This window comes from Streptopelia decaocto (genome assembly GCF_964273445.1).
Source record: "Streptopelia decaocto genome assembly, chromosome: Z".
In the NCBI taxonomy this organism is placed as follows: Eukaryota; Metazoa; Chordata; class Aves; order Columbiformes; family Columbidae; genus Streptopelia; species Streptopelia decaocto.
Genome location: NC_138657.1, coordinates 30,789,916 through 30,804,446, shown reverse-complemented (window position 1 = coordinate 30,804,446; position 14,531 = coordinate 30,789,916).

Sequence of the window (14,531 nt, the reverse complement as noted above, 5' to 3'; positions counted from 1 at the left end):
GGATGAAGAGTATTTTGTGGTTGCTGGGAACTTGAACATTCGTAGTCTTGAATCAAAATACAGCCTTTTGACAAGAACCTACATTTGATACTGCAGACATTAGTGCTAAATCACAAGAGTTCAGAAATGAACTGTAAAGATGAAGATCACACAGTATCATTCTAGGTGGAAAAAAGAAAAAAGGCCACAACTACAGAACCCAGAGACAAATATATATGTTCTTGTCAGTGCTACAAGAAAGATTGCCCTATGCATTCCTGTGCACAGATAGGTGGTGGCTCCACATATGCATGCATTAACCTCAGTTTAAGGATTTCAGGCCAGCTGACCTATAGGAAGTTAAACTTCAGTCCTGGCATTATATAGTGTGCAAGCCACCTCCACACTTCACACTTTCATTTGTGGTGTTAACAGAGAGGCCAAAGATGTGAGTAATGCAGTGATTGTGTCTGAGTGTTTTGCTTCCAGGGAAATACCAACATACTTCACTGCTGAGCACTCTGGTGTGGTCACAGCTCTGTTTTTTCAGCAGTTCTTTCCCCCTCACCTCAATGCGAGACTGCTAAAAGAAACATTTTGCTCACGCAATTTTACCCACATGGGGTCTGTTATATCTACTGCATCAGTTGTATTTATTAAATATTGTAGATAGCTGTGGCAGGTAAACTGTAGTTCCTTACAGTCTGAACTACCTTTCTTATTTCTCAACAAGGTAGGGACATCCTGAGGAACTGGTAGAAGTGGCAGAAGTCTTCCAGGGAGTTACATGTGTTCTTCCTGACTTGGCTGGCATTTCTTCACTCTGGAATTACAGGTGCAGTATCTAGAGGAGCCTAATACAGTATGTCTCTTTCATGTTATCCTTTCTTCTTTTATTTCTATAGTGTATTTGGTCTTACCTCTCTCTTACCCCATTTGACTCTCTTCATCTTGCTCGGTTTCCCATACCCTCCAATTTTCAGTTGCTAGAGGCTCTTTCTGTCTCAGCTGAGGCTCAGTGAGCTGCCTGGTGCCTCCTGCAGTCCAGGGCAGAGCTGCAGCCTGGTACAGCCCCGTGCTTCCTTCCTCCAGCCTTAGACCATCAGTTACAAACTGCCCTTGGTCTGTCAAGGAACCTGATGCTTTGGCTGTGATCCTCTTCCTCTTTTCAGTGACACCAGACATTAGAAAAAAGACTGAGGGCATCTGTCCAGATTTTCTGTGAAAAAACTCATATAAAGCATGTTGTGTCCTTTCCTATTTTAATCCTGCTGTTCCAGTCATTATTTCCAGAAGATAATGATGAATTCCTGATCTCTGATTTCATCTGTTAACAGGGCTCATTAGAGTGACCTGGCAGTGCTCAGCAGTACTATATACCTGACCTTTTTTTCTCCTGATATTTAACAGTCACTCTGAAGGTATAATGTGTTTACAGCTCTGGAAAACCTATTTGCCTCATATGAAGCTGGTGTCCTTGACCACAGATTGAGGGCACACTGTAGCAGCTGGTTCCTTATGAATCTAACGGGAAACACAGGAGCAACACCACTGACAGATAAATGGAAAGCAGATGAACAGGTGCTTATACTGGTGATATTCACAAGGTGGGACCATGGAAAAAATTTTGTCTCATAAACAAAGTATATGGTATCCAGGAAGCTGGTAACAAAAACAAATCCACCAAATAAGGCAGATTTCCATAGTGGTTATACATGTTTTGACAGCAAAATTGTTTTTGGGGAATTCCTTGCCTCAGATATAGTTGTAAAGGACACAAAGATCAATCTCAGTTCAGCATTCATGAATTAATCAGAACATCAAACCTCATGTTTTCATGTGAGCGTTCATATAAGAATGAAGTTGGCCTCTCCAGCATAAGAAGAGAACAGAACAACAGCCAACACGATGTTCTTGACATAGAAGGTTACTTCTGGTGTTTCTACAACACCATCCAGTTTGCAGAACATAAAAGAGAGAGCACCTTCCTGTATAGATTCTGGATAAAAGAATACAATAACAGAAGTAGTACCCATGGTTGCCAGGGTTCAACTCTGACATCACCCTCCTCAGCAGAGCCTCCTACGTAGGTCTTAAAAAGCCCCAGTAGACCTTCTGTAAGGAAAAAAGAATGGTAATGTCCTCTCCTGTTCTTTCTAATTCAGACATTTGCCCTTCTTGATTGTTGTGAGCAGTTGCTAGGGGCTAGCAACTAGGGGCTAGCTAGCAGTGTAGCTAAAGGCTGCAGTAACAGAAATAATTCATGTATTTTTGACACTTATGAAAAGAGCTGACAAGCCTTGCCTCATGAAAACAAGTATCTGCTTTCATTCATTAGGTAGGCTGAGGAAGTGGAAAGGACAGAGCTGGAAAGGTCTTTCTTTTCCAGGATGAGACTGTGGTTGTTGTCTGTTTCTAGACCTGGAGGCTGTGACGGCCTTCTAACCTGTAGGAGAAGGTTTGCTGGTGACAGACCCCTGATGCCTGTTCACAGGGCTGTTGGAGCAGAGCATTTCTCCCTGTAGTTAGGCTTGATAAATAAAGTTTTTCCATCATTTGGTTCAGGGTACTTAGAAGTCAGGGGGAACTACCACCACAGATAGCTGTTAGACAGCTTATATCCTTTACTCCCAACACACAGCTGCTGCTTCCTTCTCCTTTCAGTTGGACTACACTTTTTACATTGTATTTTCTTCTACTTTCAGTGTAGCTCAGGCTGGGAGATGCAGTTCACTTCCAAATGAGGTGGAGTATGTTAGGCTCTATACTTCTCTCCCAGCAGGAAAGAATACCGTTTGCTGAGGAAACTGCATTCAGCGCTGCTGAAGTTGCCTTTGATTAGTACCTTTGCCTTTCAATGGTGAGTCACCCTGTTCTTTCCTCCTGTGAAAGCTAATCTTAGTTGTTGTTTTGGGACAAATACTTTACAACTGCGGAGTTATTCACTAGCAGTGAACTCAGTGCCTTTCTATTTACAGCAGACTTCCAACACTCTGTTGTCTTTTGATGGATCTGAACTTCACAAATCACAGGGGATGGCACTGTACCCTTCTGTGCTGACAACTATGTGATACAAGAAGCAGAGAAGTGGGAAAGGGCAACGGAACAGTCTTCCATGGAGATGATTTGAGACATATGTATTTGCTTCTGAGGAGGTGGAAAGGAAGCTGACACCCTAGGAAACTGTGGGCCATTCATTAGCCTCTCACTATCCAAGCTCAAGAAGTCCTGTGTCCCAGGCTGGCAGAAGACGTCTTAATACACATAATGCATAAACCATCCTGCTGGAGAGGGGGAATGCATGTAAGAAAGGTAGTCAGTTGAAAGAAATGCTGTTGTGGTCAGTAATTAAGTTGTGTGACTGTGTAAACACAGATAATATGTACGCCACAAAGGTTCTGCTTCCTGCTGGGGAAACAATCAGTGACTGAGGAGTGCCTACAGGGAAGTGTAGGACCTATTTAAATGTGTGCAATGGAAAATAAGACACAATTAGCTGTTCAGGCTGTAGTGACACTGGGATCTATTGACTTCATTTAGAGGTTTGCTCAAACCCCTGCACATGTCTGTGTATTGCTAGATGCTGCTTTGTTCTATGTCTGGGTTATTTATATATTTTTCCAGGTTGAGTGCAGCCAGGTGGCAAAACAGTCTGAAGACCTAACAGCCAGGGAAGGACAGATCTCCAATGAAAGTGTTTGTGCTTGGCATGGGCCCCCAGGCTGACAAAGGTTTGTTGGTGGTGGTTGGGGGCACATGATTCCCATCCTCCCATCATGGGCAGCAGTCGGTTTGACTTCCAAGAAATGATACCCCAGGTGTGTCTTGATGCGATTGCACAATATGAAGAAAGCGGTTGTTTCTCCAGAAACTGGGTCTTCCTGCTCCCGTTTGTTGCTTCTAGCGTTATACCATCAGATTCGTCTACCCAGTTTGGGATAACAGCCTTTTAAATAAAATACTTAGCATATTCTGTCTTCACTATTGACCCAAGATGCAATCCTGCAGTTGGTTTGCATTTTTACAGAAAAGAGAGACAAGTGGTAGTGATGGGGAAAGGCACAGCATGTTTTTCAAACTTGTGATGGATACGTAAGAGATTTTACTTCTGGATCTAAGGATCTCGTTTACTCTCATTCACCATTGTATACCATCCCCATGGCAACACCAGTGATTACTTACAAAGAAACACAATGTTACAAAAGAGTGAAACATATTTCTAGCAGCCTTTAATCCACCTTGGTGGGTAAAAAATAAGGAGAAGAGCCATTCCCATGAGCTCAGCCTGTTCTCTACTGATGAGTGTAAGATTCTGAGAGAGAAAGTTCTGGTGGTGGGCAAATGGCTAAAAATTGCTTACTATGGCATTGTTTCTTCCCTCTGAACTTCCCATCAAATACCATTTACTCCTTACCAAATACCATTTACTCTTCTTCAGAACTATTCTGCTCTTGTGACTTGTGGATTCCCATTCCAGTGTATTTCAGGTGTGTAACTGAAATCAGCTGGGACATGAAAGCCTGCAAAGGTTCGAGTATTGGGCCTAATCGTTACATGTATATTCTCAAGTTTATATTTTTCCAGAACATGAAAGCAAGAGTCAAATAAATTGCAGAATGCATAATCTAGCAGCTTTTTTCCCTTTTCTTTTCAAAATGCTAGTGTCACTTATGAAGCAGTGCACATCCAACTTGATGCACAAATAGCTTCTGCATGGCCAGACATGAGTCCTAACCCTGTAGTTTGCCCAGAACATAAAGAATCAAGGCTAAGCACTGATGCTAACAGTTTCTTTTAGTGTCCAGATGGTTTCATGTTTGTCACATGATTTCATATTTGGAATAGCTAAATGCTACCAGGCAGAATTTGAAAGTAAGTTCTCTGTAATTTCTGTAATCCAAAGCAGTTTGCAGTATTTGCTGCCAGGATAGATTCGGATGTTGACTGAAGTATTAAAAAATACAACCTCTGTGAAACTGGTTATGTGAAAAGGACTAAACATTTATGACAGAAGGCACAGAACAAGCAACTACTTTGCACGTCCCTTCTACTATACCTTTACCCTCCATGCCCACTTTCCCTTCCCCAGGGCATTTCACTACAGCTGCATCCTGCCCTTTACAAACTGCCTTTCTTTTCTGGCTTTTGGTCCCTTTGACAGAAGTTGCAAGTCATGCTAGTTTGCAACAGCTCTGTGATATATGCAAAAGAGGAAAAATAGGATCAGAGCCCCATGTTCATGTTTGCTTGTAGCCTAGGGAAAGACTTCAACTCAGGTTTGCAGAAGGATAAGGCATAATCTTTTTTGTTGTTACAGTTCTCAGTATGTTTCAAAAATTGTCATGGCCTAAAGCCCACAGCTTAAAACCTGGTGTTGAATTTGTGCTTCCTTTGATAAGAAAGAAAAAAACAAAAAAAAAAACCCCAAACAAACAAACCACCATGGTGCTTGTACAGGTCTGAAAGAATGTCAAGCACAGCACTGAGTGCAGGTCTTTTATGTAGGCAGGCGGAAATAAACTGCTCACTTACCATTTTCTAAGATCTTCTGACATATTGAGGCATGCCTTTTATGAAAAACTGTTCCCTGTTTCTAAAAGAACTCTGCATGAGTTCTTGTTTGGTAGCTTAAGGCAAAAATGAAGGTAGAACAAGACTCGCTTTTCTGCAAATTATTATACATTTGATCATGTAGGGTTAACCTCGACTAGCAGAGCTGCACTGCTAGGCCAGTGAGGGCTTCTGTAAAAAACTTGCCTTGCGTGTTTCCTTGATGCTTGCAAACAGGCACTCCCGAGCCTCCCTGGAGGGAAGGGATGGGAGTCACTGCCTCGAAAAGCAAGCCTGCTGCCCTGCACATCCAGTTGGTTGTGTGGCAGGAGGTATTTGTTACCCTAAAAATGCCCAAGAAGCAAAGCACAGCAGTGTAACTAGCACTCCTCCTCCTCACAGGTCCTGACAAAGACAAGAGAGAAAATCTTCTGCCACAAGTCCAAAGCTAAGAGTTGGCTTAAGGCTGACTATCTGAGCAGGTCTCACAAAGTGTTAGCTTCCTTAGCCAATGACCTCTGCAGTGCAAAGTAACTGTGGATCCCACTGCAGACTTAACAGGCAGAAAAGGGATAGCTGGACAGCAAAGCATGTGCACAAACTGTCCAGGACAAGTCCCAGATATTCTTGAGCGATGATTTATCTTGGAGATTCAGAGCTGTTATTTTCTTCACTGGTTTGCTGTACAGGTTTATGAAAAGGTGCATGTTAATGTTGCTCAGCTGTTCTGAAAGTACATGAAATACACCAAAAACATACATAAGTCCAAAACATTTTTTACAGTATTGTTGAGGCAAAAATTGGAAAACAGTGGTTGGACGATTGTGAAGTGGCAACTTTTGTGTGATTATTTCATGCTATAATTTCATGCTGAACATTTATTTCCAAAATCTAAAGCAACGGTTGGTGAATATGACAGAAATAGTTCACAATAAAACAGGATTCAATTCAGGTATGATTTCAGTTATATTCTTACATGTTGAAAACATATGGATACAACAGCCTGCCTACTGTCAGGATAGAATGACTATTTAGTAGACTAATGTAATAAACTAGACAGTTATGATCAGTTATTATGTGCTTATGTTGGATCTTCCTAAACATACTGAGTGTTATTTGCAAGTAAATGAATTTCTGAATACTGTCTTTCTATGCATTTCATTGTATAAATACGTAATTGGAAAAACATGGGTACCTGAAATAAGAAAGCCTTTACACTTTTTCCTGGGTGGAAGTCAGAGTAAATGAATAGAAACAAAACATAAGGACAGAGTCATGTTGATCTCTACTGAGTGGCAGATTATTGCCCTATAGCTGCTACTTTTAGTAAATAGAACATTTCATTAATAATCCTAATGTAAAACTGGAAAACTCTTACATAAGTACTGTTTTATTTTGTACTGCTTGAATTCAGAAAATCCTGAATAGCAGTCAGATTCTGAGATTTTGCCTGAATCAGAGCTCACTGGACATGGACAGTGCTCTGATCTCCAGGCATTAAAAGGCGAGAAGGATGCAAAAGACCAGGGGTCCACAATACTCCTCATCCCATGCTTTAAAGTACTTCTTCAACCGAGGAAGAGCTATTTCTCTCTAGACCTACAACATTTTCTATTCACTCTGCCTCCTTCTCCCTTGTTGCCTCCTTCCTGTATGAGGAACTGAGAGGATAAGCCCTTTGATCCTTTGGTCCTTACCTGTCTTGTGGACACTGTCTGTTAGCAGGGAGAAAATATGTGGAGCATCAACTCTCTGCACCTTCTCTTTTGGGCTCCAAACAGTCTCTGCAACCATCAGCTTTAAGGCTTCTCTTTGAAAGCATGGTTACTAGAAAGACACGAGGTAGTTTTTTACTTTTCTTCACTTTTGGGCCTCTCTCCTGCAAATGGAGGTTATCTGATCCTCCATCATTCAGTCTGTCTGTTATCATAAGGTACCAGCTGTGCAATTCTGTCTCTGTTTATAACCCTGCCATTAAAGATGGTAGGATTAACAGTTTCTATCAGAGAAAATGCTTTGAATTCCATTAGTGTTCATTGGCATGCATTCCTTCAACTCTCTTCACAAGTCCTTGCTTTGGAGCGTGAATATTTAATTAATTGTGTCAAGCTTGCTTTTAGAACTATAAGAGACTGAGGCTGAGTTAATTTACCTTCGAACAATTGACATTCTCCTCTGAGTTATTGATTATTCCTTTTTTCCAGAAGGATATTTGAGTAAGAATATAGCAGCCAAATGCTGCTTCTGTTTCCTATGTTGTGCCCTCTACATTGATAGTCAATACGCCTATCAAATTAAGTAAATGCTTTTATTCTGGCATTCTAATAATCACACTAGAAACAGAATAGTACTGTATCTGAGCTAGTATTTAGGCATACTTATTTCCTTCTATTTTTTGAGATTTGCTGCACATAAATCTCTACAGGGAAGCACAAGTTGCAGGTTTTTTTGTTCTGAAAAAAAAAAAACCAAAAAAAAAGCTAGTATGGGCATTTTACATAGGTTCAAATATTGTCCACTGAGATTTTTCGACACAGTTTGATATCAAAAACTGACACATTCAAGAGATTTTTTTTGTTTCCTGTTGAAGTAAGATAATTTTTCATGAAAAATGAAGCTAGTAGAATCTTTTAACCCAAGAACATGGGTATTTTTTGATCTGTAAGTACATACAGTGCAGCTGCTGTCAGGAAAAATGCTGTCTTTCAATTAAAATGATAGTGAATTTCCTACATAGTCATTTTTCAAAAAATGTAATAGCATATTAGGGCCCACTTAGAGCTGTTTGTATTTCCTTATTATCACAGATCTTCAGTTATAAAATAAGCAAGACATCTTATTTTCTTCCTCCTGGAAACAACATCTCCTACCATAATCAAAGGGATCCGTTTATTTTAAGATACACAGTTAATACAGACAGAGACATTTTTTCTTATTCTTACAGAAGTTCGAGAGCCAGGTTTGTTCCCTGTGCAAGGCCAAGAAGAGAAATACATCAGCAGCTGTGCAGACACCAGTGGTCCAGCAATGTATGCTGACAAACACAGCGTGGTATTACATAGGACAGGACCAGCTCTTCTGCTATTGCCGTCCTTCTCTTTCAAGAATTCTTGCTGTATTTGTCACTGTCCCATGTCCTGCTTCCTCAGCCACCATCCTGCAGCCTGCAGAGTTATCAGAGGTTACCAAGTAAAGTATTCTTTTACTTGCTTTCCTTGTCTTTAAGAGAGGAGAAGGTGATGGTTGTAACCAGCATATTTGGAACAGTATTTGTGGCAATCAAAATGTAGAGAAACACTCCCTTTCAGGATCTCATTTTATAATGGAGTATCTGTTTTGTCAGCCAAGATGCTGGGGAAAATTACTTTGCCCCCAGGATGCTTTTTGCCTATACTGAGAAAAAAAAGAAAAAAGAAAAAAGAAAAAAGAAAAAAGAAAAAAGAAAAAAGAAAAAAAAAAAAAAGGCTGGAAAATTGTAAGTGAGCATATTGTGATTAAAAAAAAAAAATCCATTGCAAGGAACCTACTCAACTTTACATGCTAATACCATAAGACAAGAGGATCGAATCCCCTGTTTCCTGCCATGCTTTACTAACAGCCATGAAATAGACCCTGCAGTTCCCTCCCATCTACATTTCGAGATGGAGCAGCATTAGAGATCTGACTGGGTAACTCTGCCTGCCTACCCACCTAAATTCTCCTCAAAAACTTCTCAACCTTTCACTAGCATGCAAAGAAGCATTTGCATGTGGCTTGCTAATGAACATTTTCATTGAAGTATAACATTAAATAAAAGGTGCTGTGCTACAAATTAACTCTGTTATGTGGTGCCCACTCTGCCTATTATCCAGGAAGCAGTCCCACAAGAATTGAAGTTTGGAAGCTCTGGCTCTAAAAACTGGTCTGATTCCCATTGCTCTAACTTGTGTTTGCTAGTAGCTTGCATTCTGGAAGGCATTTGCCTGCAACAAGGTCATATTTTGAAATCAGACTTTGTTAAGATGTGGGAAGAGAAGTGTTTTCACTTTATTAATATTGCCAGAGAATGCTGACTCCAGGAAAAAAAAAAAAAAAAAAAAAAGGCAGGTAAGAAGGTAAGAATAATCTTCTCTTAAAAACTCAGAGGGACTGTATAACTGAAACACCCTAGACCTTCCAGCCAAACGTAGAACTCAGCCCAGCAAAACAGTCTGTGCACATTTCAGGAAGCTGAAGGGTACCAGAGAGGAGCCACAACCTGCTCCCACCTCCCTGAGCTGCGGGAAGGGCCGTGCAGAGAGATCCGAGCGGGCTGCCTACAAACCAGGCTGGAAATGTGGACATGCTGGAAACAAGGGCACACAATCCAGCTTTTGCAATGTGCTCCTCAAGCCTGTTAAAGGTGCTTGGCTGGGTGGATGTCCCTGTGTGGGTCTCTGTTAGCAGAGGGAACCCTCACTGGGCTCTGTCCCCACTCACCCAGCTCACAGCACAGGGGTTACACTTTACATTAGAAATTAAACACTGGACTGTGCCTTTTTTTTTTTTTCTGGAAGGATAGCTGAGGTCTGCTCTTGATTTTTGGTCCTGTCCTTCCTTGGAGGTTGTTGTACGCTAGCACGGATTACTGCAAACTGCTGTGGGAGCCATTTATCTCTCCTTCATAAAGCACAGAAGATGCACACAAAACAACAGAAGGCGAAACACACTGTCAACCATTACGTGGCACTTCTGAGGACGGTAGTTCTTCTCCCCTAATGATATCAACACCGGCAGCAGGCCATAGGAAATAGGCCATAGGAAATGTGTAATTTTACAAGATGGGAGAGAGAGCAGAAAACCAAGGTGTCAGAGGCTTCTGGCTGGCAGTGTCCCAGGAGTCATAGCAGTTCCCTGACTGTCCTGACACAGCGTGCCTGGAGGTGTGAAAGCCTTGTGAGAGCTTCCCTTCAGAGCTGAGCAGAAACCATGGTAACAGTAACTACGGTTGTGCCTTTTCACCACTTAACTTTGCATTCTGGCCCAGTTTTAACTTTTCCATTTTTAGAGTGACCACTTGGTTCAGGCACACATTTGCCTGTCTCTTGGCTAGGTATTTTGGCTTGATTGCTTTAAAAAAAAAGTCACAGAATTACAAGCTCCTATATTTTACCTGGAAATTTCTGTGTAATGTTCTACAAGAGGTTTTCTTCTACATAGAATTCCAACCACAAGCTACCACACATGTCGTACTTCATTGTTTAATAGATGGATGCAAGGACTAAGATGTTCACTGGGTTAGGGATTTCTCCCTTAAAGACCTACCAGTCTCATACTTGTGTCTAGCATTTTATTCATTGCTAAAAAATGCAGGCAGAAGGAAAAAAATACATCATTGTGTGTGCTTTGCCTTCAAGAGATATTATCACGAAAACTAAATTCTTTGTACACGTCAATACAAAATGTTATTATGACAGATCTGCTCTGGAAAAACCCTACTGGACAGAAAGTAATTCAGAAGAGTAAGGTGATAAAAGTGCAAGAAAGGTCTGATGTTGCAGAGAGATGAAAGCCATACAAATAATTTGCTTTCAACATAAGTGCTTCTGCTTTACATGGTATAAATTGCTTTTTCTGCAGAACATGTAGCTTGAGCATGTAGTCATATCCAGATAGATTAAAGGACACTGCTTTACTTTCTACTTGTACTGTCACTATTCTTTTTTTGCATTTTGTAGACTACTTTCTCATTAAATAGCTGTGATTTTAGAGGGCGTCATGCTGCAGTGCTCATCATCTCTCCTGATTTGGGTCATTGCCCACAACAATGGGAGAAAGGTTAGACAAAACCTCATGGGAGCAAAATCCTTTCAAGGGCTACTTCCCTGCTGACAAAGAACCCTTGCTGCTAAGCCATGTAACTTGCACAGATATTTGTGAAAAAAAGCAAATACTATCTATCAGCCCTAGCTACATATGCTGCATCTTCCCCAACTAAGCATTTGGTCTCAGACCCCATACACTTACCCACAATTTCCTGCCTTGCCCTAAACCATGACTTCAATACCATGCATGCACCTCTTCCTCCATTCCTCATATTTCCTGTTCCATATTCTGTACTTCTGAAGCTGTCTCCATGTCCAGGACCTTGCCTTTTATGATGTACAAGGTTCCCTGTACCCCATGTGAACACCAGCTGATTTCTGGAAAGGTGCAGATAAACAGAAATATTTGCTGCCTCGGCCAGAGTCGTTCTGGTAATTGCAGAGTCATACTCTTTTTCCTGTTCTGTGGATGCTGCCAAATGCAGCAGAACATCAACAGGGCAGCCTGGCTACCCTGGGCAACAGGGGACCACAACACACACTGCTTTGCAGCCATGCAAGGCCTATCAGGAGCTATGCTCACATGGGCTCCACTAGAAAGTGCTGGGCCAAGGCTGCTGTGTTGCTCTTCCTCTCCAGGCATGTGGCATATCTCACGACAGAGGACCTGAATATCATAAGAACTTAGGTTACAAAGAGAAAGCTGTGAAGAAACTGGTAAAAGAGCAATACTTCAAACATTTATGAGCTCCTGTTACAATAGCCCTAGCAAAGAGGGAGAACAGATCAGCAAGAGTCAAACATTATGGAATGCCTTGTTCTAATGGCATGCATAGTTTCTTGAATTGCTGGTGCAGAGTTGCCATTATTTTCTGTATGAAGACTGAGCTTGATCTTGTGTTCTCTTTCTCAGGGTTTTACTGTGCCTGCTTAGCATAATCCTTGCAATGGGACTCTGGAGCAGACACCAAAGACATTGAAAATGTCTTGAATTTCTTTTCTGAAACCATTTTTCATCTGTCTGTTTCACTGTGGGGAATGATGGCTCTTTTAAATAGAATGGAATATACCAGGTGCTATGGTAGTTTATTGAAATTTATATTGCCAGAAGCTTTTACTATGTTGGTCAGAGTGACACAACAAAAGGTGCTATTTATGCTTTTAAGCCCTTCTTTCGTGAGTAGCTTAATCATCTCGTACCTTCAATCAGGGAATTTGTTTTGCAGATGAGGAGTACATAGGAGAACAGGAATCTTATTCTGAAGGGAAAATATTAAATAAACCTGCTGCTTTCTGACAGCTTGATCAGAAATGCAAAGGAAGCATGGAGAACAGTGCTGATGAAGGAAGTCCACTGCTAACGTTGAAAAGCCATTTCTATTACATCATTGGTGAAGGCTTTTTTATTTCCTACAGAGACATGCTCTGGAGTCCTGTGTTTCAGCAGTTCTCACAGTGCCTTAGTTAATGCCTGAGATCAAATCAACTCCTGTATGTTCTTGAATCATACAGACATACACCATCTCTCCTCTCAGAATCAACATCAACAAAATCTGTCTGAGTGTTTAGATTGGCTCAGAGCATCTGTTTGGTCAGTAATATACAAGAAAAACAAGAAAGGGCAGCCAGATATTAAACAGCTCCTTGAGAAAAAAATATCAAAGCTAAGCACCTTGAGAAAAATATTGCCAGACCCTGCTCCCAGCACAGCATCAGGAAGAACATCTAACTAAACATGATGGGTGATGAATCATGAGGGTTTCTTTGTTTTGCTAATTCAGAAAAATACGTTTGAAAAGTCAGTCCAATGTAGTCATATATTCCTAGCCCTCCAAATGGTTTGATTGTAATGCTTTTGATACTGTCCCTCACAGCATGCTTCCAGACAAGTTGTGCAAATGTGGGATGAGCAGGTACATGGTGCACTCGGTGAAGAACTGGCTGAATGGCAGGGCTCCAGGGGTAGCTGTGAATAGGGCTACATCTGGCTGGTGACCAGTCACCAGCAGTGTTCCTCAGGGCTCAGTTCTGGGGTCAGTCCTGTTCAACAGGTTTACCAATGACCTGGATGCAGGAGTTGAATGCACCATTAGCAAGTTTGCTGACAACACAAAACTGGAGGTGCTGTTGACACTCTTCAGGGACAAGAGGGCTTGTAGAGGGAGCTATTAGACTGGAGCACTGGTCAATGATTAATGGGATCAAATTTAACAAGACCAAATGCCAGATTCTGCACATAGGATGGAGTGATGCCAGGCACAAGTACAAATTGGGAGAGGAGTGGCGAGGAGTGGCTGGAGAGCAGCCCTGCAGAAAGGGACCTGGGGATGCTGGCTGGCAGCAGCTCAATGCCAGTCAGCACTGGTACAACATTGCTTGTGAACTGAACTTCATCTTCCACAAGATCGGCTCTCATGCTCTTGCACTTGGAGGAGGTTCTCATTTCTCACTGTTCTTCTTCCTGCTTGTAGGTGCTGCTGAGAAAGCAGACGAGGGAGACCCTGTGCCCTGGCAGCCAGGAGGGCAAACTGCATCCTGGGGGCATCAAACACAGTGTAACCAGCCAGACAAAAGAGTTGATTATCCTGATGTATTCCGCATTGGTTCAGCCTCACATTGAGAACTGTGTGCAGTTCTGGGCACCACAGAATAAGAAGATGTGAAGGTCCTTGAATGTGTCCAGAGGAGGGGAACAAAGCTGGTGGAAGGGCTGACAGGCATGAACTGTGAGGAGCGCTGAGGGCTTTGGGTTTGTCTAGTTTGGAGAAAAGGCAGCTGAGGGACAATCTCATTGCTCTCCACAGCTTCCTGAGGAGGAGACGTGGAGAAGGAGGTGCTGAGCTCTTCTCCCTGGGATCCAGTGACAGGATGTGTGGGAAGGGTTCAAAGCTGTGCCGGGGGAGTTACACTGGACATGAGGAAGCATTTCCTTACCTAGAGGGTGCTCAAACACCGGAACAGGCTTCCTAGAGAGGTGGGTGATGGCCCAAGCCTGTCAGTGTTGAAGTAGCATTTGGAAAATGACCTTCATAATACGCTTTAACTTTTGGTCAGCCCTGAATTGGTCAGGCAGTTGGACCAGATGATCATTGTAGGTCCCTTCCAACAGAAATATTCTATTCTATTCTATTCTATTCTATTCTATTCTATTCTATTCTATTCTATTCTATTCTATTCTATTCTATTCTATTCTATTCTATTCTATTCTATTCTATTCTA